We start from the raw sequence: 26,498 nt of genomic DNA on the forward strand, positions 1-26,498 counted from the left end.
AAAGAAAGAAAGAAAGAAAGAAAGAAAGAAAGAAAGAAAGAAAGAAACAGAGAGAGAGAAAGAAAGAGAGAGAAAGAGAGAAAGAAAGAAAGGGAAAGAGAAAGAAAGAAAGAAAGAAAGAAAGAAAGAAAGAAAGAAAGAAAGAAAAGCAAGCCAGCCAAACAGATTGTATTGGGTAATAGGAAATGAGGTAAATAGATTTTTAGTCTCGGGATTTATGTTCATCTGGCAAGGTGTTGGATTGAATGTTTGCTGTATAGATGCCAGAGGATTAAAATTGATCTATGGTTATTCTTTTTGCCTACCTTCTTGACTTTGGGGTCTTCTAGGAGAGTCTGTGTCTCACAGCCTTTTTAGTTATAATACACAATTATCAAATTGTAGTCCTATTGGTGTGGAGGTAGGGTCCGAGGGAGGATAAGCATTCTATAGTCTTATAATTAAATCTCAGTCTTTTAGTGGGCCTATGTCTCTGAACTTTGATCTTCATGTCACCTTTGCATAGCTCCCTTCTTCTCTTTGGTGAAACATGAAGGCTCGAATAGTCTGGTGGGAGCAATGCCTTTCTCTCAGCTAAGACAAGACTCTGGTAATGACCTTTGTTCCCTGAGAGTAAGACTTTATTACAGGTAATGCTGTGGGTGTATTTATAATGATTGTTCTTCCCCTCTTTCTGTTGGTACCAAGAGGGGACATTTCTTGGATCATTAGTGTGAGAATCTGGTAGTGTTCCTAAAGGTGAAACCCATGAAAGTGTGGGTTCCCCCTAAGATTGAGGTTTCATTGCCTGCTAGTCTACACTCAATCTCTGGCAGTTTGTTAAGATTACCTTTAAAGTGTTCCTACTGTTCAGTGATTCCAACAACTTCTGTCCCAGACATGCAGATCTCATCAGTGACTCCATGTATTTGCCTGTATCTCCAAATTTCATGGAGGTGATTTTGCTGCATACTCACTTCTGTGATGGAGCCAAGAAAAAGTTACTGATTTTCTGTTTGTTAAGATTTTTCTTGCTGTAAGGACAAGAGGTGACAGCTTTCAAGTTTTTTATATCCTGGTACTGAAACTGTAAGTTGTTACTCTGTTCTTGTAATCGAGACCTCAGAAAATTTCTCATATACAAAATTTGTGTGTATATCTGTCATAGATGGTTGAAAGTAATTATTCTGTTATTTTGCGATGTGTGTAAGGTACCATAATATATGATAAAAATATAATACATTATCTTAAAATATGTAAGCATATAGGTATATGTTTGTACATTTACCATCTCACCTGGTTGTTCAAAACGGAACAGGAAGCCAAAAGCAGGGGAAAGGAAGATCCCAAAATTCAGGCTGTGTCCCAATAATGAATTTCAGATATTTGCATTTTAGTATGTCAAGTTTTCTTTCAGAGTCCTAAAATGGGGCCTGATACAAAAATTATATGAAGCTATAACCTAGGAGCAATTTATTTCTAAATTAATTGTACTCAATTTATTTTAAATGGCAGTAACACAGTGACACTTTGAATATTTGTTCATTGCTCCTTTTTTTCCTCCCCAATTTTTCCTCCGATTTCCTTAGATGTTTAGAGTAATGTTATCATAGCTATATTTTTTTACTCCAATATAATTTCTCTGGAATTTTTAACTCTCTGCTAAATATTCCCACCTAAACATATCAAGGATTCCTCAAATTCCATCTGTCCAAGGCTAAAATTATTTCACCTAGGAAAAATGATTGTTGCTATTTCTGTTTATGGTATATCACAGTTGCAGTTCCACAGACTCAAAACCTTGAGGCCGTCCTCTGCTTCTTGACCACATAGCCACATGTTTACTAAATCCAGTTGATTCTACTGCTAAAATTTACCTCTCATTCTCTCCCCCACATCCCCATCCTAACCCAGAGCCTCTTCATTCCCCTCCTACACTTTCAGTAGCCCATAACTTGCTTCTCCCTTTCTTTACCCTCTTCTCCTATGTGTGTTTTATGGTTCAACTGGATCTGTCTTCCCAGAGTTCTGGTCAGGGCAAGCCTCTACTCAAAACTTCTATAGAGAAGATCCTGCCAATTCACATTAAATATTCTTCATGACTTGATTCCACATTTCTATGTATTTCTTTCACAAACTTTTTTTTATTATAATATGTATGTATGTCAAGTGTTATGCTGGAGACTGGGTTACAGAGATGAATAAATTAGAATGCCTCCTCTTAAAATCGCATAGTCTAGGGGCACCTGGGTGGCTCAGTCAGTTAAGCGTCTGACTTCTGCTCAGGTCATGATCTCACGGTGAGTTAGAGCCCTGCGTCGGGCTTTGTGCTGACAGCTCAGAGCCTGGAGCCTGCTTCAGATTCTGTGTCTCCCTCTCTCTCTGACCCTCCCCCGTTCATCCTCTGTCTCTCTCTGTCTCAAAAATAAATAAAACATTAAAAAAATTAAAAAAATAAAATCGCATAGTCTAGTGAGATAAAATATGGTGCCTTAAAATAGTTAAAAACTGTGATAAATGTATTAGTAGAAATTCTTGTTACATGCCATTGGAGAGTGGTCTATGTTATAATGCTTAGCCCTTGAATAGATTATCCTCTGTTAGGCCTATCACTGAAATCCCATCTAGAATGGACCTTGGGCATCATTTTACACTATATACTCATTCAAGACCATACCTTAAGTGGCATTGCTTCCTTTTCTACCATATTTAAACTCTGCCAGCTGCTTACCCTCCAACACACATACAAATTGGACCCCTGCAGCAGTAACTTGTTTTCCTCCTAATGATAAACAGTGTTGTCACACTGATTTCATGTGATTCTGGGACAAAGGAAAGAAATGTGCATTTCCTTTGGACTTTTTGCAGTACTGAACATACTTCCATCAGGAACAACTTATTACTCACTGACACCTAGGGCATGAAGGTGCCCCAGGATAGAAACTGCCTTCCCTTCCGACACATCCATATCTATCATATGTTTGCCTAACCATGCTTTATCTTTCACTATTATTTCACTTTGTGTGCCTGTGTCTCATCCCTTCAACTAAGAACCTAAGTTATTTCAGGGCAACAATTATATTGTGTACTTCTTTGTTTTCCCAAGGGCATCTAACACAGCAGCTCCCCCTGAGTAGACAGTGCAGAATTATTTGTGGCTGGCTGACTCTCAGCTTTTATAATTCAGTTTGTGGTCAGGTATTGGTTGAGCTTAGAAAAAAAAAATTCAAATTTGCAGTCAGCCCTGGCCTGTGGGATATGCTATAACTTACCATTTTTCTTCATGAATTGCCTCCCACTACAAAGCCCATTTTGAAAAAGGAATAGAGTGGGGAAATCGGTGGTAAAACAATCTTGGCATCATCAGTGAGATTCTGAACCCTAAATGAGATAAAGCATAAAGCAGCACAAATTTCAATATCCTATGTCCAAGATATATTTGATTGAAAATAAAAAGGAAGGTAAATTTCAAAGTGCCTAAATAGAACAACAAGAAGAAAACAAAAAGAATAATTTCATATATATGTATAGTGAAATTTTCCTGCTAACCTAGAAACCTTATACCCCATTATTTGCACAAATGCTAACTAATTGTGGCATACTATGCAAATCTATTTGCTTTCTGAACTCTTTTGCGTAAGCTGTCGCATTGTCTTGGAATTTTCCCCACCTGCCCAAATTTTAGTGTTTTTAGGATCTAACCAGAAGGACATTAAAGTTCCTTTTTCCCTCCCATGGGAAATTCTCCTGTCTCTTGAACTTTATAAAACCCTCAAGTCTGTATTTCCTATGGCAGCTATCACTTTGTTTTATATTATTTATTTTTTATTCTGCTAGTAAGAATATATAATTTGGTTAATTAAATAATTTTCAGAATAAAGAGATTAAACCTGAATCATGTTTCCTTTCTCCATTTCAGGCCTATAAATTTTTGACAAATAAAATATTGTCTGAACTTTCTTATATGGTTTATGAAATAAAAAGGATCTTAGCTCTTGGGATGGGACATAAGGTGATTAATTTTTTTCCTAAGACATATTCAGGGGCAGATAGAGGTTGTTGACTTTGATTTCAAACCACCCTTATAATGTGATTTATAAAACAAACTAATGTGAGATCATGAAGTATTTCTGTTCCCAAAATAGAACTTCCAGTGACAGACTTCCAGAGTAGACACTTCAACTGGCCAATAATTTATATACTTGCCACTCTTTGTTTTGACTTCTGATTCTTTTTGATTAGTCTTCTAAGGAGGTACTGCTTTGAGAAAATTGAAGGAAAAAATAAATAACATAATTTGGTCTTCTCTGCAATATGTGAGCTCCTTGATGAAAGCTCATATGGTGGAAGTCTTTCTATACTCTTCGGTACATTGTAAGAGGTACATAGCATTATGAACTGTCCTGTTTAAATATATATTAAATAAACAAAAGGAGTTAATAAAAATGACTATACTATTGTATTAGAAGTCCAAACACCACATTATGTTTAAACTTCCTTTCACTGATGGAATTAATTCAACCAATGTGGAGGAATATAAGAAATTATTCTGGTGACTTGCAAAGATTATATTCAATTTTTGAATAGTAACATCAAAATTAAAAGAAGGTCAAGGAGATAAAAATACATAAGAAAAAACTGTCTATAATCCATATTAAATTTGCAAGGTTTTTGGAAGTTATTTCATTAGAATATTCTTACAGAAATTCAAAAGAATTGAAAGTATAAGTTACTATGTTGAATTCTGTTGAAGATACCAACATTTTGCCTTTAATCATCCAAGCAGAAATTGAAGAAGCAAGCATGTACATTAAGAGGACATTACACTGTTATGTATAAAGAACACAGAGCCCTTGCTCCAGTGGGTTCATTGCATAATCTTCTCATTTATCCTGGAAGTCAATGGCTTATAAGTGATATCTTGCTGAATTTTCTGTGGCAGGCCACCTAGGTCGGCAGAAAGAATTGTTTGAAAGCTCCCTGTTTGCTTAAAAAATAAAAGTTCTTAATTGTACTTAATTGCCTTTACTAAACCATCAGAAAGTCCCTTATTGAAAACAGTTGAGCTATAGTTGATCCCTTTTTCTCAGAAAGTCTGTATTCTCCTTGGTAATGTGTTGAGTGGGAAAGAAGTTAGCATAATTATTGTGGTAGGTATGACTCTAACTAGAATTTGAACTAACCAGGATTAGGTAATATGGTCTTCTTTAGTGTTTAACCTCTTCAACAGTAAGATCAGCCACCACTTTATTAATAGCAGGATGTTGGGGCAAATATAAGAAAAGCATGGAATATCATGTATGCACTTGACTTTGATTGTCTACTAATGACAGTAAGGAACCTGTTAAGTAGGCAGTTCTGTGCAGATTTCCCTTTCAGCATTGCAATTGAGATTTGAGTCTCCACATTCTTCAGATTGATGCTATGCGGTTTCTGAGATACTTGGGGCCCATATTAATTTTATACAACATAATGGTAATACGTGTTTTTTTTTTTTTACTTTATCATCTTGATCTCTGTTGTACCTTGAGTTTGACAGTATCATTTCCAAGGATATTTAAACATAACATGTTTGCATAGTTGTTTTTGTTTTGTTTTGTTTTGTTTTTTTACTTGATTAAGCTTGTAGCTTCTTCTCTCGATGTTCTTAAGTGAATTGAATCAATGTGGAAGCCAAAAAGCTCTTGAAACTCAGTTGGAAGCTCTTGACAAATCTCTAAGAATTTGAAGTCAATTAGAAGCCCTTCCCCCCCCCCCCCCCCCCCCCACACACACACCTTGAGTTAATTGTGCTCTTTTGGAGTGTTTTACTAGGTCACAAGAGGTTCACAGAGTGAATGGAAATTCTCTTCATGCTTCTCTTCCACCCACTTTAAACTCGGCTTTTGAGATTTATTTCTTGTGGTCCAGCAGTATAGTTCTACTTGCTCTTCTCTAGAAGAATAGACCCATGCCTTCCTCCAAAACCTCCCTAAAGATTACCTGTGAATGTTTCTTAGTCAAATTGTAATTTGTTACATTCAAAACAATAGATAACTGGAGTTGTAACTCAAAAGCCATACTTTAACACAGAACTACTATACTATATTTTCATACTCAATTTTGCCCAACACATTTCTTTTCCATTAGGTTTTGCAAAGCTGAAGGCAAGATGCCTATAAAATTGTACTGACCTGCTGAAATGTTAATAGGTGAGATTTAAGGATTTAATGGATAAATAAAATAGCTTAAACTAATTTAAAATATGTAGTTTTCCTAACTATGCATTAAGTACTGTAAAAGCAACTTGAAACAGACTAGCGTGTTGTAGCATTCTGGAGATTCTGTGATTATACAATATTATTAGATTCTTTATAATGAGGGAGTAGAAAAGTGGTTGGGGATACCTGTCAATAAACTGCAAGGTCATAGTCCAAATACTAATAGAGAAATTGCAGATTTTCTCAGTGTTGCCGTTTTTACATTTTTTAAAGTGTATTTATTTATTTTGAAAGACACAGAGAGAGAGAGGGAGGGAGGGAGGGAGGGAGGGAGAACAAGCAGGGAAGGGGCAGAGGGAAATGGAGAAAATCCCAAGGAAGCTCTGTGCTGTCAGCAGAGTCCGACTCAGGGCTCAATCCCATGTACTGTGAGTTCATGACCTGAGCAGAAAGAAATCAAAAGTCAGATGCTTAAGCAACTGAACCACCCAAGTGCCCCTTACATTATTTTGCTAAATGATAAGAAAGTCATTCATGGAACTAATAATTTCTGCAAAAGAAATAACACAACTATATTAGCAGCTTATTCTATTGGAAAAAAATCTTTTTTACCATTTTCTTTAAAAAGTAAAGACAAAAACAAATTAGTTTGTGGTGTTTTTCAGAATCAAATTAGTTGCTGGTATTCTATTACGTATGGCTTTTCTAGATAAAGTTTATTCATTTGACTGTTATTGTCTAATATTCATAATGCTCCATGAATTGCTTTGTGTTTGAAATGTGAGTGATTTTAATTCTATAAAATTACCAAGAAAGGAGGTGAAAAGGTTTTCAGAATAGCTAACATTTTCCCTTTTTCCTTCCATTTTAGTTATTTTTGTTGCTTTCTGTTTAGTATTGTTTTCTGATTGTTACAATGTTAATTTTAAAATGTGCAAGATGTTGGGTTTCTGAAAGTAAAGGTATTGTTTCTCCTGTTTGCCCCTGTGTCCTTAGATACTGGAAATGGTGCCAAGCATTTGGGACATGCTCAATTAAAATTGGTTGAACAAGTAACTAAAGGGAAAAAAAAAAGACAAACTTCCCAGTAATTCAAAGCCTGTTTTCATAAATAAAACTAAACTAAAGCAAAATAATTTAACCCATGTATTCTTTTGCATCCAACATCATACCTGGCAACTATCGTGCACTTAATATTCCTCTTATTTATTCATTATTTTCTAATTTTTCTAATTACAGTAAAAAGTTGAAACCCTGAACAAATATGTGCTGGGTGAATGTGACTTTATTATCCCTGATTTATAGACAGGAACTAGATCTACATTCAGTCTCCTTCCCAGTGGATCACCACAGTGGAACACGAGCATGGCCTTCTCCCATGTTCTTTCCACTGAGCCATCATTTTCCTGAGATGATTCCACAGAAGATGCTTAACAGAGATAAATAAATAACTCCCAGTATGATAATCTCTTTTTAAAATGTTTATTTATTTTTGAGAGAGACAGAGTGTGTGCATGGGAGCAGGGCAGGGCGAGGGACAGAGAGAGAGGGAGAGAGAGAATCCCACAGGGTCCACACTTTTAGTGTAAAGCCCAACGCGGGGCTTGATCTCAAGAACCATGAGATCATGACCTGAGCAGAAATCAAGAGTTGGACTCTTGACTGACTGAGCCACCCAGATGCTCTTGATAATCTTAAACTGTTTATTCAGGTTTTACTTTAAAAGCACACCACTAAAAAATGGAAAAATAATTAAAAAAATAGAAGTACATCATTGCTACTTTTTTAAAATTTATTATTATTTTTTAAAGTTTATTCATTCTTGAGAGACAGAGACAGAGTGCAAGTCGGGGAGGAGCAGAGAGAAAGGGAGACACAGAATCGAAAGCAGGATCCAGGCTCTGAGCTGTCAGCATAGAGCCCAATGTGGAGCTCAAACTCATAAACTGTGAGATCCTGACCTAAGCTGAAGTCAGATGCTTAACCAGCTGAGCCACCCAGGCGCTCTGATACTTTACTTTAAATGTAATTCTAAAAAAAAAAAAAAGGGGGGTTAGAGTGGGAGAGAGCCAAAGCATAAGAGACTCTTAAAAACTGAGAACAAACTGAGGGTTGATGGGGGGTGGGGGTGGGGAGGGTGGGTGATGGGTTATTGAGGAGGGCACTTTTTGGGATGAGCACTGGGTGTTGTAAGGAAACCAATTTGACAATAAATTTCATATATTGAAAAAATAAATAAAATAAAACAAATAAAATTTGCTTAATAATTAATTAAAAAAATAAATAAATGTAATTCTAGTGTAAAGATGGGATCCCTTTATAATCACAATTTTCAAAGTTATTTAAAATTTTATATAGATTTTATACATTCAATATATATTTTATATATTCAAAAATTTCAAGATTCTTTTTCAACAAGAACACTTAGTTTGCAATGTCAGATAAGTGTAAGTTAAGGAGAGTAAATTATTTTCAAGACTACTTTGTCTTTGTGTCAATATTTCAAGTTCGTAATACTAACATGATATCCTATTTATGACAAATGATTAAGAATATGAAAATTAGTAGTATGAAACTAGTGTTTAAAATCTCTAGGCTCTTCTCTTTCAAGAGTGGAGTGTATTCAAGCTTTAAAAAAATATCTGCATTGACATGTCCTCTGTTTTCTCACATTTAATGGGAAGTGTGGTACTAACAGTTACAAAGGAGATGATTGACTGCCTCTGGTGTTTTTAGAGTTGGTACACCTTTTCTGCTGTACCTAGGGTATCCTTCCAAGTGTCAGAGGGGTGGAATAAAGTAGATCCACACAAAATAGATTAATGCTAGAAAGTTTCATACAAAGTATGACTAAGGAATACCAGGTCTCTTAACCCAGGAAATTTTAAGTATCCAGTTCATTGTATCAATTTAACCTTCCATTCACCCTTTGTGTGCTGCACTGGCATCATCCAAATCCATATGACATTTCCCAAATCAGAGCTAACGCGATCATCAATTATTCTGCCATTCGTTTTTATTTCACATGAATGTCTTTTCTTATTGTATGTAATTAAGACGAGAAGTGTCATTACAATCTAGGAAACCAAGAGCAGTACCCATGCAGTTAAACTTTCCTTGTATTCATTGCTATTTTCCATGAACCCCCAACCCTGGATGTCATTATTTTATCTGTTTCAGAACAATGTCTTAATAAGCCCTTAATTCCCTTGAATTCATGGTTTTGCACTTTGTACACTTGTTAAAACAATAAGGCATTTTACCCTACTGTAATATATTTGGAGCTAGAAGGAATTTGGGGGTTGTTTTACAGTTAAGAAGACCAAGGCACAGAGAGTCCCATAGTTCACAAATGTGTTCTTACCATGACCCAGGTAGTCAGATGCACTATGCGTTCATTCATAGGCCATTCTGATGGGAAATTCAGAACATGGAGACCCCTTCACAGCATAAAAGTGTGTAAGTAAACCCAGATCATATGTGTACCCTAGAGTATATGAGTAAAATAAGATATTTTCCCCAGCCAAATGTATTTTCCTATCTCATTTGCTTAGAGACCTCAATGTCTTGCTAAATTAAGTCATACGAAATACAAAGTACTCAATATGATGAACAGTTAAAGTAAATCTAAAATTCACCCACATAATGGAGAGGAAGAGTTTGCCTTCCTGTCTTCTGATAATATTCTTGAAAAACAGTATAACAAAAAATTATCAATTACTAGACACTGATGGCCATTTGCTAGGTATTATTTACCTTTTTGCAGATTTTTTTTTTTATCTGATGAATATTAACCTCCACTATGGATCTTTTCGTCAAGGTTTGCATATGAATATGAAGCTCAAAATTATAATCTTAATTCTCCACTAGATAGAATTTTAGTTTATGGGAAAATATCCAATAGTAACTGAATTAGAATTTTCTATGAGTGTGATATTAAGAAATTATACTGGTGTACTTTTAAACAGGAAGACACAAAAAATTGAATTTATCAACATTTCTTTTATCTGTTTCTAAGCTGATGTGCAAAAACAGGAATTATTTCTAAAAATATACAATCTGAATTATGTGTGAAAAAGAGGACTAGCTCTCCAAATATGTTCTATGCATTTTTAAAAGAAAAATGTTTTTAACCACTAATTGATAAAATGCCATATTGGTAACCTTTATAAAATAGTCCCTGTGTTTTTAACTGGAACTTTGTTTCAGATACTAAACCACTTCATTAAATTGAGACCATGTTTCCAAATATAGACATTATTTGTTCTCCTTTTTACTATTAAGATCAAGTTTGTAATAAGAATCCCCAAGTTTATTCTTTTGCTACAACCTCTTGGCACTACTTTTTGAGATCTAGCTTCACAATGATTCTTTTTCTCCTATTACTGCTCACAAAAATTAAATACGTTATTTTTTCTGATACATAGCTATACAAATTAATGCATAGCATTCCCTTGCATTTGGGAAAGGAGACTATTGACAAAGTTCCTTTGAAAACTTATGGAGAAATAGAAAGAAGTGTGATAAAAAATCAAGACATAAAAGAGGGAAATTATTGTGTGATTAGTCTGTTATTATATAATCAATTTAAAGAAAAATCTATGAACAAACAAGATAAAGTTAATAAATACTGAAAAATCATAGAAGCTTAGGGCAAAAATGAACTCCAATCAATAAATTTTATGGAAGTAACACATTGGTCTATAAAGAGAAGGTCCAAGTGCAATATGCATTGATTTTAACAAAGCACTGGATGATGCTCAGAGTTAATTTAATGTCATTATTGTCTTGAATACTAGCACTATTACCTCTTTTAAAAACCAGATGAATTTTAAAATAACATCACACCAAGGTGAAAATAGGCTCAAAATTCCTTTTTTAAAAAACAAAATTCAATTATTTGAATTTCTGTCAGAATTTTGACACAGAGAATAAATGATGAATATGCTTACTGTATGGGCAGTCTGAGATGTAAAAACATTTCTTTACACTGTGAATTCTTCTAACCTATTGAGAAAATGTACAAATGCCTCTCCACTGTGTTAAATATTGTAAAGTTACACAATTCATTTGATTTTAGAAGTCTTCAATTCCCGGTTTATGAATGAATTAAATAGATTGGGCTAGAAGGTCTCTCAGTTTGATTCCATTCTGCATATGAATTTTCAGAGAAACCTGTGTCAAGCATATGCTTAATGAACATTTAAATTACTGGTAAACAAAGTTTAAAACTGTATGTGGAGACTCTGTTACTAAACGACATGACCAGTTCTAAAAAGAAAATCCTTGCACAATAGTGAAGGAATTTTACTTGTAATTTATTTGGAAAATGAAAAATTGTAGCTTATCTACATATCTGGCTAAGTTCTGAGGGAATATCAGTTGCTTGTGCATAATGATCACAGATGTTGGCAATTAATGATAAAATTTAAATATTTAATAGCTGTTGTACCACACAACAGGAAAGTATAAACAAATATGAGCTAAGAACAAATAAAATCCCATCATTACTTCAATTTCAATGATGAAAAAACCCATAAAAAATCATGGTCCTTGTCATCAAAATATCGATATAACAAATAGAAAATTTATCTCCTAATTATATAAAATGATTTACAGAGTGAAAGTATCCCTAAAGTATTATAGAATAAAATCCATAGAGTGCAAAATTCTTAAGGATAGAAATTTCACTAAGATAAACATTCACTACTTCTAATTTTCCATTGTCCTGAAGCAGTACTATATAGACTTTAATGTATATTTTTCTCACACATTTATTTATTGGGCTACTTAGCATTATATTAAGCACTGTGTTCAATATTATGGGTAAAACAAGTATACACTCTACTGGCCAAGAGTGCACTTTTTTGGAGAGATAGATTGCAAACCAATAATTACGCTACCAGTGGTACTTACTGTAGTGGATGCCTTAGGGTTTTAGGTTTTGCGGTAAGGCTGAATAGCTCAGAAGATGTCCACATCCTAATTCCTGGAACCTGTGAATATGTTATTTTATATAACAAAGGGAGTTTGTAGGCATGATTAAGTTAGGGACCTTGACGGAGGGAGATGACCCTGGATTATAGGAGTGTCTACCATCTAATCAAAAAGTGGAGAACCGGGGTGCCTGGGTGGCACAGTCGGTTAAGCATCCAACTTCAGCCAGGTCACGATCTCGCGGTCGGTGAGTTCGAGCCCCGCGTCGGGCTCTGGGCTGATGGCTCGGAGCCTGGAGCCTGTTTTCGATTCTGTGTCTCCCTCTCTCTCTGCCCCTCCCCCGTTCATGCTCTGTCTCTCTCTGTCCCAAAAATAAAATAAATAAATAAATAAAAAAAGAAACGTGGAGAACCTTTCCAGACTATAGTCAGAAAGAGGAATGTATTATTGTAGCTGTAATAGGAAACTAATTCAGGAAAACAGGAGGAGGAGGAGTTAACTGAGCCTCAGTTGAGGGAAAGCTTCAGATGGAGAGAGTCTGTATGAAATTCGCTAGGCAGATAAGTTGGAAGACGTATCCATGTGGAGGGAAGAGCCTTTATAGTCACAGAGGAGTTAAACAATGTGTTCTGGGAACTTTTAATTTTTTAGAATTATTGAGTAATAAAATGTGAGGGTGAAATGGAAAGAGAAATAGCTTATGTTTAGAGTTTCTTACTTTTTATTCCAAACAAATGGAAATAATTTTCTTATACCTTCCTGACAGTTTTACTTGAAGCTCTTGCTAGCTAAGATTGTTATTTTAAAGAGTGGTTAAGGTCAACGAATTAGAAATAGAACAGTTTGGAAGATAGCATCTGAGGTTTAATTAGCTTTTACTAACCCATCTACTCCACAGATTACTCTGGGTAGTTAATAAAGAGTGTGTTCATCTCAAATTTGCATTGCTTTCAATTGGACATTCTATAGGTAGTGGTTAGGCTGCTCACTCCTTTAAAGGAGTATCAATCTTACTATGTGTAGCTTGGTTAAACAAAAATAAAAATCTGTTATTATTTCTAATTGGTAATAGTAAGAATTAACAATTATTTAGTGCATTTTGTTTGCTGGATAGTCTATGTTGTATTCTTTTGATATTTGTTTCACTTTTTTTTTTTTTAGATTGCACTTAATCTGAGAAAAAAATTCATTTGTTCCAGGTCTGCATTATAAAATATGGTGTCATATTTTCTTTAACATTGTTGCTTAAAATTTTGTACTAAGAGGGGGTTATGAATTCCTTAAAGAATATCAGTTCATTGATCTAGTTTTTCAGTAGTTTATATATGAACTAAGCTAGATGTCAAGACTGAATTATTATTACATTCTTGAAGTTATCTTTGGCAAATTAAAAGCAGACATGAATTTGTGATTCAATGAAAAATATTTAACAGTGGCTCTAAAATCAAATTCAGATCACATCATTTATCTGCTGAAAAATGCTCCCTGGTTTCCTGTCTTTCAGCATAAAGGCCCAGATTCCTAGATTGGATTATAGACTATGCTCTGGTTCCAGTCTCTGCTGACCTCACTGCCACACTGCCCTAGTGGTTCTTAAGACACGCCAGACAGGCCCTGCCTTCGGGCTCTTGTTCTTACTATTCCTTCTGGCTGGAATGTTCTTGTCCTGATATCCACATGTTTTGCTACCTTATTGCCTCCAGGTCTTTGACAAAAGTCACATGTCTATTGACTATACTTGTAAAAATTCAACTGGCTTTATGGGGTGTCTGGGTGACTCAGTTAAGTATCTGACTCTGGATTTTGGCTCAGGTCATGATCTCTCTGTGAGTTTGAGCCCCACATCAGCAGTGCAGAGCCCGCTTGGGATTCATTCTCTTTCCCTCTGCCCCTCCCCTCCTCTTTCTTTCTGTCTCAAAATAAGTATGTAAACTAAAACAGCACATAAACTTTTTCCTTATCTAAGGAAATTAATGTGACCAAGATATTTCCTTACTAATTCCCAGATATATCAGATTGTGTCATCATTTACCCCTACATAGAATCAGTCTATTAATTTCTTTACTAATTTACATTCCCTCCTCAGGACCCGGAACATATGCCACCTACTCAGTGTAGGATTCCCTGACATTCCGAAGCAAAACTGGTGGCTACCTTTCTCTAGTCCCATGATGCCTGACTTACTCACAATGTTGTTAGGAGGCAGAAGAGTCCAATCAAAGTAGTTCAAATATGATAGGGTGTTATTGATGAGACACAGGGGAATCTGGCAGCTCTCCATGGACAAAAGAGACATTTTTCATCCAAGCCACGAAGAGTTTTGTAGTTGACAGAGAAATGAAAAGCCACGAGTCAAGGCTATTCTCTCTTTAGTTCATGGGCCCTCAGAAACATATAGCTCTGCTTACCTCAGATCTCCAACTTTTCTCTGCAGAGCACTTCTGTCTCCTCCTTTGACTTCATTGTATTCCAGGGCTTTGAATTGTATGTGACATTGTATGGACCTAGTTTTATAACATCTTTCATTTCTACTGATAATGAATCTAAACAGTCTCTCCATTTTCCAATCCAAACTTTCTGAAAGGAAGAGTGTATTTGGATGAGCTTACACTAATGAATTGAATTCCCCTAAAACAAGTGCCCTGAGCCAGATATCCATATGTGCATACAGCTATGACCAGCAAACAGAGTTATTTGGGAGCAACGAGACCACGTAGGCTCACCCATTCAGAAAAGGTTCCGGTGAGAAAACATTTTCAAGAAAGGAGAATGGGACAGATATACAATGAATACTGTGGACAGTTGTGTACATCTGGTGTTTTTCTGAGGTGTGGTGCCCCACTGTTGGGCTGTCATGTATCGATACAAGGATTGTGACTTTTTCATTCTTGTAACTCTAATAGTGAAAATTTTAAACATTAATGCAGGGGAATTGGGACGATGTTTCCCAGTAAAATATATTTGTATTGGTAAAAAAGGAGAACATAATAAAAATGCGTAGGTCGGGTTTTGTTTAAAAAGATACACTTGACTTGGAGCGCCTGGGTAGCTCAGTCGGTTGAACGTCCAACTTCGGCTCAGGTCATAATCTCGCGGTCTGTGAGTTCCAGCCGGGCGTCAGGCTCTGTGCTGACAGCTCAGAGCCTGGATCCTGCTTCAGATTCTGTGTCTCCCTCTCTCCCTGACCCTCCCCTGTTCATGGTCTGTCTCTCTCTGTCTCAAAAATAAATAAACGCTAAAAAAAATTTTTTTTAAGATACACTTGGCAATACAAAAACGGGGTCGAGAATACATGCTCATTAACCAACACTAGTACTGTTGTATCTAGTTATGGTCTCCATGGTTTTGATATGCCCTAGGTACTTAAGATTTGAACAGAGGAGTGAGTAGGGTGTTGAGACATCTGGACATCATCATGTAGCAAAATATTTGAAAAATGTATAAATACACAAAAATTAAAATCATACCATGGGAGATAGGATAGCTACTTTTAGCTAGTTGAGGAACCCTAATTTTTTGAGATACAATTGACATAAAAGTTTAGTGTTAGGTATACAACATAATGCTTTGACACATGCAAACATTGAGAAATGATCACCACAATGTCTAGCTAACATCCATCAAACAGTTAGAAATTCTTTTTCTTATGTTGAGAACTTTCAAGATCCACTCTTCTAGCAACTCCCAAATACATAACATAGCAACACTAACTATAGTCCCCATGCTGTGCAAAACTTACTTATGACCTATTTATTTTATAACTGAAAGTTGGCATCCCTAGCCACCTTTACCCGTTTCACGCATCCCACACTCCCTGCCTCTGGAAACTACCAATTTGCTGTCTGTATCCATAAATTCGTTTTCTTCTTTTCCTTAGATTCCATATGTGAGTGAGATCATATGCTATTTGTCTTTCTGTGTCTGCATAATGCAGCATAAATGCCCTTAAGATCTATCAGTGTTGTTGCAAATGGTGGGATTTCCTTCTTCAATTTTTTTTAACAGCTGAATAATAATCCATTGTGCCTATGTGTGTGCTTATATATCTATATCTTCTTTACTCATCTATCAAAGATTATTTTGGTTGTTTCCATTGCCTTGACTACTATAAATAATGTTGCAATGAATATGGGAGTGCATATATATATCTCCCAGTTAGTATGTTTTCTCTTCCTTTCTATAAATAGCCATAAATGGAATTGCTATTCCTATTTCTGAATTTTTTGAGGGACCTCTCTATGTTTTCTATACTTGCTGAACCAATTTACATATCTAGAAACATTGCGTAAATAAGGATTCCCTTTGCCCCACATCAACATTTGTTATATCTTGTCTTTTTGTTAAAAACCATTCTGACAAATGTAAGGTGATATCTCATTGTGGTTGTGATTTGTGTTTCCCTGGTAATTGGTGATATTGAGCTTCTTTGTGTCTTGGCCGGTTTTATGTCTTTTGGAAAAATGTCATTTTGAATACTCTGTTTTTCAATCAGATTGTTTTTTGGTGTTGAGTTGTAGGAGTTCCTTATATATTTTGGATATTACCCCTTATTTTATATATGGTTTGCAAATATTTTCTCCCATTCTGTAGGTTGCCTTTTAATTTTATTGATGGTTTCCTTTTTTGGTTAGAAGCTTTTTAGTTTGATGTAGTCTCACTTGTTTAATTTTGCTTTTCTTGCCTTTGCTTTTGTCAATCCAAACTGACATTTTGTCAATTTGTTGATCCAAAAAATGATTACCAAGACTGGTGTCAGGGAGTTTGCTGCCTATGTTTTCTTCTTGGAGTTTAATGGTTTTTGGTCTTACTGTTAAGTCTTTAAACCATTTTGTGTTAATTCTTGTGTATAATGTAAGATAGAGGTCTAGTTTCACTATTTTACATGTGGCTGTCCAGTTTCCCCAACATTTGTTGAAGAGACTGTCCTTTCCCCGTTGTAGATTCTTAGCTCCTGGATTGTGAATTTATTGACCATATATGGATGGGTTTATTTCTGGTCTTCTGTTCCATTGATCTATGTGTCTAGTTTTTCTTTTTTTGTTTTTCGTTTTTGTTCTTTTTTTTTTTTTTGTTTGTTTTAAATGTTTTATTAATGCTACATTATTCCTCTAAAATATGGAAATGTTCTAAGAGGACTATAATTAAACACACCTCATTAAAAACATAATAGAATGGGGCGCCTGGGTGGCTCAGTCGGCTAAGCGGCCGACTTCGGCTCAGGTCATGATCTCGCGGTCCGTGAGTTCGAGCCCCGCGTCGGGCTCTGTGCTGACAGCTCAGAGCCTGGAGCCTGTTTCAGATTCTGTGTCTCCCTCTCTCTGCCCCTCCCCCGTTCATGCTCTGTCTCTCTCTGTCTCAAAAATAAACGTTAAAAAAAAATTAAAAAAAAAACATAATAGACTTTTTTTGGGGGAGCAGTTTTAGGTTTATAGAAAAATTGAGCAGGAAGTACAAAGAGTTCTAATGTACCTGCTCAATGCCTTCCCCTCCCCAATTGTTTCTGTTAATATCTCATATTAGTGTAGTGCATTTCTTAGAAAATGATGAGCCAATGTTGAAATATTATTATTAACTACAGTCCATAGATTATGTTAGCGTTTACTCTTGTGTTGCACATTTTCACTTTTAAGACAATGAAATTATTCTATATGATACTGTAATGTTGGATACTATTGTTACACATTTATGTGTCTGTTTTAAGCCAATACCATACTGTTTTGATTTCTGTAGCTTTGTAATATAGTTTGAAATCAGGATGTATGATAGCTACTGCTTTGTTCTTTTTTCTCAAGATTGATTTGGCTATTCAGGGTTTTATGATTTAATGGAAATCTAAAGAGTGTTCTGATGAACACAAATATGAAAGAGAAATAGAAGTACATCTAGACTACAAGAGAATAAATAAAATGCTCCTCAGGAACTTGGGACCAATGTGAATTAGAGACCTACTTGAAACTATAAAAATAATACCTAACCCTGTAAAATGGATAAATTGAGTTTTTTGGCAAAATGGTGACCTAGTTAGTGAGATTTACCAGTACCTGAGTGAACCGTGGCCCTACATGGACAGCACTGTGTTTATTTCCAACCATTTCCCCCTTTGGCTGCATGTACTATTGAGTCCTGTAACCCACTGTTTATCCGGATTTCCCACAGTTACCCATAGCTTATCACGTTCTTATTGGATGCAAAATATCTATAAGAAAATGTGTGTCCATTAGAAGTGGGGCTGCTATAAAACAGAACTATACAAATGTGAGAGTAAAAAAGGTAAATTTGTCAATAGGCCTCCAAGAATGCCTATGGGAGACTACAGCCTGGCATGGGGAATTTATCTGTCCAAGGCAAGTGGTTCGTGAATCTCCTTTGAATAGTTGGATCAATTGCATCATTAAATGTTTGAATTAAATAATGGACTTCCTTTGTTCTTATTTCATGCTCAATCAACTTTTTGATTATAATTTGTGTTACCCTGTAGCTTGTTACATTGAGAAAATATGATATGTAGAAGACATAAGGACTTAACTCACTCAATTATCCTGTTCATTGTAAGTTTAAAGTATTAGCATATTATGGTTTATTTGAGTTGCCTGTGAGTAAGCCTCTGCCAGCCCAGTGCATACTCTCATTAGAGGATATTATCTCAGGACTAGAGAGCAGAATTATGGCATCTTGTAAGGTATTTCAATTTCTGTTATCCAGCTTTCTTGAGACTGTTAGACACTCTGCAAGATCTTCTCACTGGGGGGAAAAATATATATATATATATATTATACATATGGTAAATATATGTGTATGTATTATACATACATTATATATAATATATATATTTTTATTTTTTAATATATTTTACATATACTATTATATATGATATATGTATAATATATGTATATATTTTAAATGTAATACCAATCAGTGTCCCAAATGATATTTTTTGAAAAATGACCAACTGACTTCATAATGCATATGGCTGAGAAAATGTGAAGGTATAACCATGACAGCTTTTTTTTTTTTTTTTTAATTTTTTTTTTTAACGTTTATTCATTTTTGAGACAGAGAGAGACAGAGCATGAACGGGGGAGGGGCAGAGAGAGAGGGAGACACAGAATCGGAAGCAGGCTCCAGGCTCTGAGCCATCAGCCCAGAGCCCGACGCGGGGCTCGAACTCACCGACCGTGAGATCGTGACCTGAGCTGAAGTCGGAGGCTTAACCGACTGAGCCACCCAGGCGCCCCTAACCATGACAGCTTTTAAAAAGAAGTACAGTGACTTGGTTTTCCTTTAATACATGCCCCCAAATTTATTAACTTATAATAAAAGAGACACTATAATATATACATGAATCGAAAAATAAAATAGATGTATGGAATACATATTAGATTCCAAATCAGCCTCCAGAAATGTAGAGCTGTCTTTTTTAAAAAAGATTTATTCAATAAATAATGCTTTGATTATAGTCTATCCATTGGTAAATAAACACCTTCTATAAATCAAACACAGTCACACAATACACACTGACATCCGCATTTCAGATGAAGCCAAGAGCTAATATTTAACTATACATGTTTAGAACTAACAAATAGTGGAAATATTTGATAATAATGGAGAAAGACATTCCCAAGTCAGAATCAAAACCCAGACACCATGATACAAATATTTACATATTTGGCAAATCAAAATTAAATATTCCTCAATACTAAAATTTAACATTAAAGATACAAATGACAATTAGAAAAAATATTTTTTTAACGTTTTATTTATTTTTGAGACAGGGAGAGACACAGCATGAACAGGGGAGGGTCAGAGAGAGGGAGACACAGAATCTGAAACAGGCTCCAGGCTCTGAGCTGTCAGCACAGAGCCTGACGTGGGGCTCGAACTCACGGACCGCGAGATCATGACCTGAGCCGAAGTCGGCCGCTTAACTGACTGAGCCACCCAGGCGCCCCTAGAAAAAATATTTTTAACAAATATAACAGGCATAGGAACATCGCCTATATAACAATGAGAGAAAGATGTCCAATAACAAAGAATCAGAACACAGAGATCAGAGAGAAAGAATTATAAATATTTGCAAAAAGTATATGAAAAGTGCTTGGTCTAACACGATTTTAAGAAATATAATTAAACAATAATGGTTCTTCTAATCCATATACTTGACCATCATCAGAAAGACAGAATATCTGTTATAAATGAGGGTACAAAAAACAGATCCAATCGTAGACTGTATGAGTCAAGCTGTTTTGAGGGAAAATTTAGCTCTATTTTCAAGTTTGATGTCTGCATCCCCCTTGACTTAGGATTTTCTCTTCAGGAATCTATCCTAGAGTAATAGTCACACATTACTACCAGGATATATGCCCAGAAGATTCACTGCAGAATTCTATATCCTACTGGAAATGGAAAGGGAAAACTAAGTGTCCATAAATAAGATTGTAATTGAATAAATTATTATATATGTACACTCAGCCTTTAAAATGAATGACACAGAGCTATAAATACTGGTGTAGATCACTTTCCAATAGATGAGGGTCAAGGAGGAAAAAAAGAAAGACGAGATCATCCATAAATTACGCTCCTATTTATATAGAAGTAAGATGTATGTGTGCATGTAAGTGTACATTTTACAGAGCCTTTTCTAACTTAATCAATATATTTCATTTTATTTGAATATGCTGCAGTAAATATTTGTTCATGTATTACTTGATTAAACACAATTTTTCTTTCAGATGTTTTTACAGAAGGTTTTAGTATATCACTCATGCCAAACTAGGCACCAATGAATCAAAGTTATAGAGCATATTTTTTTGTTTTTTGTTTTGTTTTTTAGCATATGGTTGACACCTGCCACGTTCACATTGAGGGCTATATGACAATATATTAATGACCCCTCAAGTGCAGCGTCTGAGACAATGGATGATAGCTGCTATACTTAGATTCTATGATTCAAAATCTGGAATAATTACGCAAATTACTTTAGTCCCTTATCTGCTATACAGGGGCTGTTTACTCTGCCAGGTGTGACTCAGGCCTTCGTGCCTTTTCACTCCTTGGTGATGACATTTACTACTGGTGTGGAAACTGCTTGACGTGTTTAAATATGTTGAAACAAAGCCTTGTACAAAGACAGTGACTGAGAATAGCTGTGATGCAGAAATGCCCAGATGATAGCGAGACTTTTGTTGAAAATAACATAAAAAAATGGTTTTAATTAACTTGAGTTTACAAGTGGATGAAATGGTTCTCCTCAAGCATTCAACCTTGACAATAAATTTGCAACTTCTAAATTATGATTTTGGCTAATACTATTTAAATAAATCTCACAGCTGTAACTCCATTGTATAACAATTTTAAGAGCTCTTTTTCTAGTTCTCATTTTATTAAAGATGTGATCAAATTCTAACAACGGAATATAGTCCACTCTGGCCTCCTAAAAAAAATTACGTGTGTTAGGGAAACTATACTGTTTTCTATAGAATTATATATGACTAATTGATCTACAGTATAAAATATCCATTCTAGAAAGTTTAAAGATAGTCTTATATGTAAAAGTTTAAAGGTTAACTATACAGATTTATTTTAGATTATTTTTTCTGAAAAATTATGCTATGTAAATGTATAAAAACATTGTCTTTTCTCTTTCATTACTAAGGTGGACTGTGATTTATGGTAAATGGTTTGGACTTCATGTTTACTGAGTACAAACATAGATGCAACAGAACATTTGACCTTGTCCTAAGATAATTATGTTACAATGTGTTTTTTTTTTCAAAAAGCCAATTAATCTCTTAGAGTTTAATAGTGTTGGTTTTTCTAAGGTGAATGTGTTTTCATTTTGTGATTAATTAGTGTCATTACCACTTAGCTGCCCTAATTAAACATCTGCTTAAGTACCATGCTCAAAGAAATAATTTATATGTGTATAACAACTTATATAAACCCGTATGTAAGATAATTCTGTAAAGTTTTGCTGTCAAGATCGAACTTGTATATGTTTAGAAAATAGTTGTGTGTGTACACATATATATTTCTGTATATAGCTAGAACTGTTCATTTTCTACACATATCCATGAAAAGGTTATTAACTGGGGCGCCTGGGTGGCTCAGTCGGTTAAGCGTCTGACTTCGGCTCAGGTCACGATCTCACGATCCGTGAGTTCGAGCCCCGCGTCGGGCTCTGGGCTGATGGCTCAGAGCCTGGAGCCTGCTTCCGATTCTGTGTCTCCCTCTCTCTCTGCCCCTCCCCTGTTCATGCTCTGTCTCTCTCTGTCTCAAAAATAAATAAACGTTAAAAAAAATTAAAAAAAATTTATTAACCTTTAATGTATACTTCTTTTGACACCATGGTTTAAATTATAATATTACTTTGGAGTAAGATATGAAGTCAAAATTCACCTTTTTTAAATCTTCAATCCTCTGTGCCTGTGGCAGTGTGCCAAAGAGCATGTAAAAAACTCTTATATTGCTAGAAATTCCTATGATAAAGAGCTTGGGAGGAAAAAGAACATTCCATTTATTTAACAAATATTTATTATCTAACTTCTGGTCACTGTTCAGGCATTTGGAATACATCAGAAGATACAGTCCTTTGTGTTTAGAACTTGTGTTTTTTGTGGGCTACAAGATCAATGAAAAGTGATCATAATAATTCAGCAAGTAATACAGCAGGCAAATATCACCTATGGGGGCTTCAGGCCTGCCACCTGTGTTTAGATGGCCTGTGAGCCAAGTTGTCCGTTTCTGTGTTTGTTTTTAACATTTTTGTATGTTTGAAAAAACTCAGCGTTCATGACATGTGAACTTACAATTCCTGTATACAAGTAAACTTTTACTGGAACATATCCATGCTTATTGATTTAAGTAATTTTTATAGCTGCTTTTGCACTATAAGAGTTGAATAGTTGAAAGGAGACCATATGGTCTACGAAACCTAAAATATTTACTACCTGCCCTTTTACAGAAAAAGTTTGCTGACACTTGCATTTAAATAACTTAGTAATACTCAACTTGCCTACAAAAAGTCACAGTTAACGTATATAGATAAATACATGTCAGTGTGTAGATAAATGAGATAAATGTCTAGGAGAAATACATTTCAATGTATAGACTTCAACTTATTAATACCTTATTTCACTAAAAGCTTTAGCATTGGGGTGTTTGCTGGTAAAACAATGTATAAGGAAAGACTGTTAAGTCTACCGAGTGTCTTCATTAGTGAATACCCTATTGTCAGATAAATGTAGAATTCGAATATGACTTACATTAAACTGACAAGTGTGGAGAACTTATTATGTGCCAAATGCTTTAGCTGTATTGTAAAATTAAGTTCTCCAAGCTACCAACTGAAATAAATATTTCTTTTGTCATTTTATAAACTGAGACAACTGAGACACAGAAAATTTGAGTGACTTGTCCAGAGTCAGTTCGGACCTGGTGGGGGTTCAGCCTTGATTAAATTCGAATCTCTTGATTCTAAATTTAGTTGTTCCCTATGACCTAGAGTGACCTCAAAGTCATGCATTATACCGAGTATTGGCTTTACAGCTCCTTAGCACTACTTAGCAATCAAGCAACACTGCAATTTAAGTATTATCAGCAATTTGGGTTGAAATAGTTCAGATTGCCATCTAAGTCTAGAATACAGTGAGTAAATCAAGCTTATTTTACTGGTCAAACAGGCATGCTTCCTACTTCATGATTTCAGCTCTGCTTTTATCACAGAAACAATATGTATATTTGACAAAGCCAAAATCCCATCTTAGCTCTTTTAAAAGTGTACTTGGAGGGCTCCTGGGTGACTGAGTTGGTTAAGCGACCGAATTAGGCTCAGCTTACGATCTCAAGGTTTGTGAGTTGGAGCCCTGCCAGGCTGTGTGCTGACAATGTAGAGCCTGGAGCCTGCTTTGAGTTCTGTGTCTCCCTCTCTCTTTGCTCCTCACCTGCTCATGCTCTGTCTCTGTCTCTCTCAAAAGTGAATAAACATTAAAAAAATGTTTACAAAGTTTACTTGGGAACATTAGTTACTTAGTAGTCATTTTTGAAAACAAGATTTTTGCATGAGTTGGTGTAATGGATGAGGAAAAGGTGGGATGGATAAGAGAGGTAAGATTAAATCAAAAGCAAAGATCAAGGGCAGAGGGAACAGCACTGATGTCATCAAGGGCCATAATAATGATTAGCATAGACAGGAGCGCTCTGTGGGCTCAGATGAAAATGTAGAATTCAGGTAAAAAGGCTGTGCCATGATGAAAGGTATGAAGCAAATCTTCCAAAGACCATCAGGGTTTACCTGTGCAAAGGCACCTATAGAAGGGAGGCTGTGGTGAGCTTTATTTGAGAGTTTAAATAGGAGGAAGAGGACTTTGGGGTCCTTGTTTCTTACAAAACATTAAATATACTTCCTATTGTGTGTGTTCTGACACACGGTCATCATCTACTAAGGTTTTCCATTTTATTGCTTTTTCTGGTCCTAACTATTTCTAATTTGTCTCTGTTATGTAATTTGGGATTATAAGCCAAATCAAATGATGAGTAAGTGGATTGGAGGGTCACTGTCTCATTAATTCAAAAATATTTCTTGAGTTCCCTTCATCAGATCAGATACCATACTAGTCCTAAGAACGCAGTGATCCAGCCCTACTGTGGTGCCTTTCCTGTTTAAGGGCACATTTTACTGCAGAGAGAGATAGTAAACTACTTACTATCTCGTTAAAAGTCTTAAATGTTATGAAGGAAACTACTGGGTACATTGAAAGCTTGTAAGACAGAATTGATGTAGTTAGGGCTAGAGTTTTAAAGATGTAATTTTAGGTTAAGAAATTAAACATAAGTAGGGTTTCTCTCTAAATGAGGCTAGAGTATGGCAGGAGAAAGAATATTTGAACAAGCCCTACAGCTGGGAAAGGAGTGAGCTTGTTAAAAGATGTGGAAACAAGAAAAGGTAGGTGTCTGTAGTCTCGGGAAGGGGTTCAAGAGGAAGCCGGTGCTGAGGAGTTAGCAGGGTGAGGTCATATATGCACTTTAATAACATGCTCATGATTTTAAAATTTGTATCCTACCAACAACTTGAATGAAGTAATTTTTTAAAGAAGAAGGATTTTTTAAAGGAGCATTCCAGAGGATGGAGTGAATTTGGATGAAGTCTTGAATAAAGGTGAAAGACTATTTGGACCACAATTAACATGATCCAAGTGAAGTCCCAAAGAAAGGAGCTGTGGTAGAAGCGGGAAGAAGTAGATACATGTGGAATAAATTTAGAAAATGGAATTATATGTATCTAGTTATTAATTGGACTCAGGAAGGAGTTTAGGAATGATTCTAGGTTCTATGACCAGAAGAATGAATGTACTACTTACTGAGAAAGAGCACTGGCCCAAGACCAGGGTTTTGTGGAAAACATCCTAAGTTGGTTTTATGACACTGAGTTTGAAGTGTCTGTGTGATCTCTAAGTGAAGATGTTAAGGATTTAATTAGATATGAGTCTAATTCTCAGTGGAAGGTCCCAAGTGAAGGTGGAATTTGCAAAGTACTAACAGAGTCCTGGGACTATAAACATGATAATGGGGGTGCTCAAATGAAACTGAATGATGAGAACATATCTGGAAGCAATTCCACTCCCAGGAATATACCTGAAAGAAGTGAAAACATAGGTTTAAACAAAATCTTGTACCAGATGTGCACGGCAATATTATCCATAATAGCCAAAAAGTTGAAACAAACCAAATGTTCATCAAATGATGAGTGAATAAGCACAATGCAGTGTATACATACTATGGAATATTATTGAGCTATAAGAATGAGTGAGGTATTGATATGTATTACAACATGGATGAATCTTGAAAACATACTAGGTAAAGGAAGCCAGACACAAAAAACTCAAATGTACCATTCCATTTATTTGAAATATCCAGAACAGGCAGATCTGTAGAACAGGCAGAACAAGGGATTGCCAGGGGACAGGGGTGGGTGGCTAGGTGTGGGGGAGGGAGGAATGGGAAATGACTGCTAATGCTGCTAATGAGTATGGGGTTTCTTTCTGTAGTGATGGAAAGGTTCTAAAATTGATTATGGTAATATTGCACAACTCTGTGAGTCCACTAGAAACCACTGAACTGGATATTTTAAATGGATGAATTATATGTGAATTATAATCTCAGTAAAGCTGCTCTATTAAAACAACAACAACCATACAACAACTCACTGATAGCACAGCAATGGGAGATCAGAAGATTGAATAGTAGAGAAAAGTAGGGAGAAGATTTGGAAAAAAAAATAGTTGAGGGAAAAGAAGGGGTTGATTTCAAAAGAAGCTACATGGGAAAGAGAAGGAAATAATATTAATGGTAAGCTTAAAGCGAGTAAAGGGGCAAGGACTCAAGGTT

Source organism: Panthera uncia (assembly GCF_023721935.1).
Source record: "Panthera uncia isolate 11264 chromosome A1 unlocalized genomic scaffold, Puncia_PCG_1.0 HiC_scaffold_16, whole genome shotgun sequence".
In the NCBI taxonomy this organism is placed as follows: Eukaryota; Metazoa; Chordata; class Mammalia; order Carnivora; family Felidae; genus Panthera; species Panthera uncia.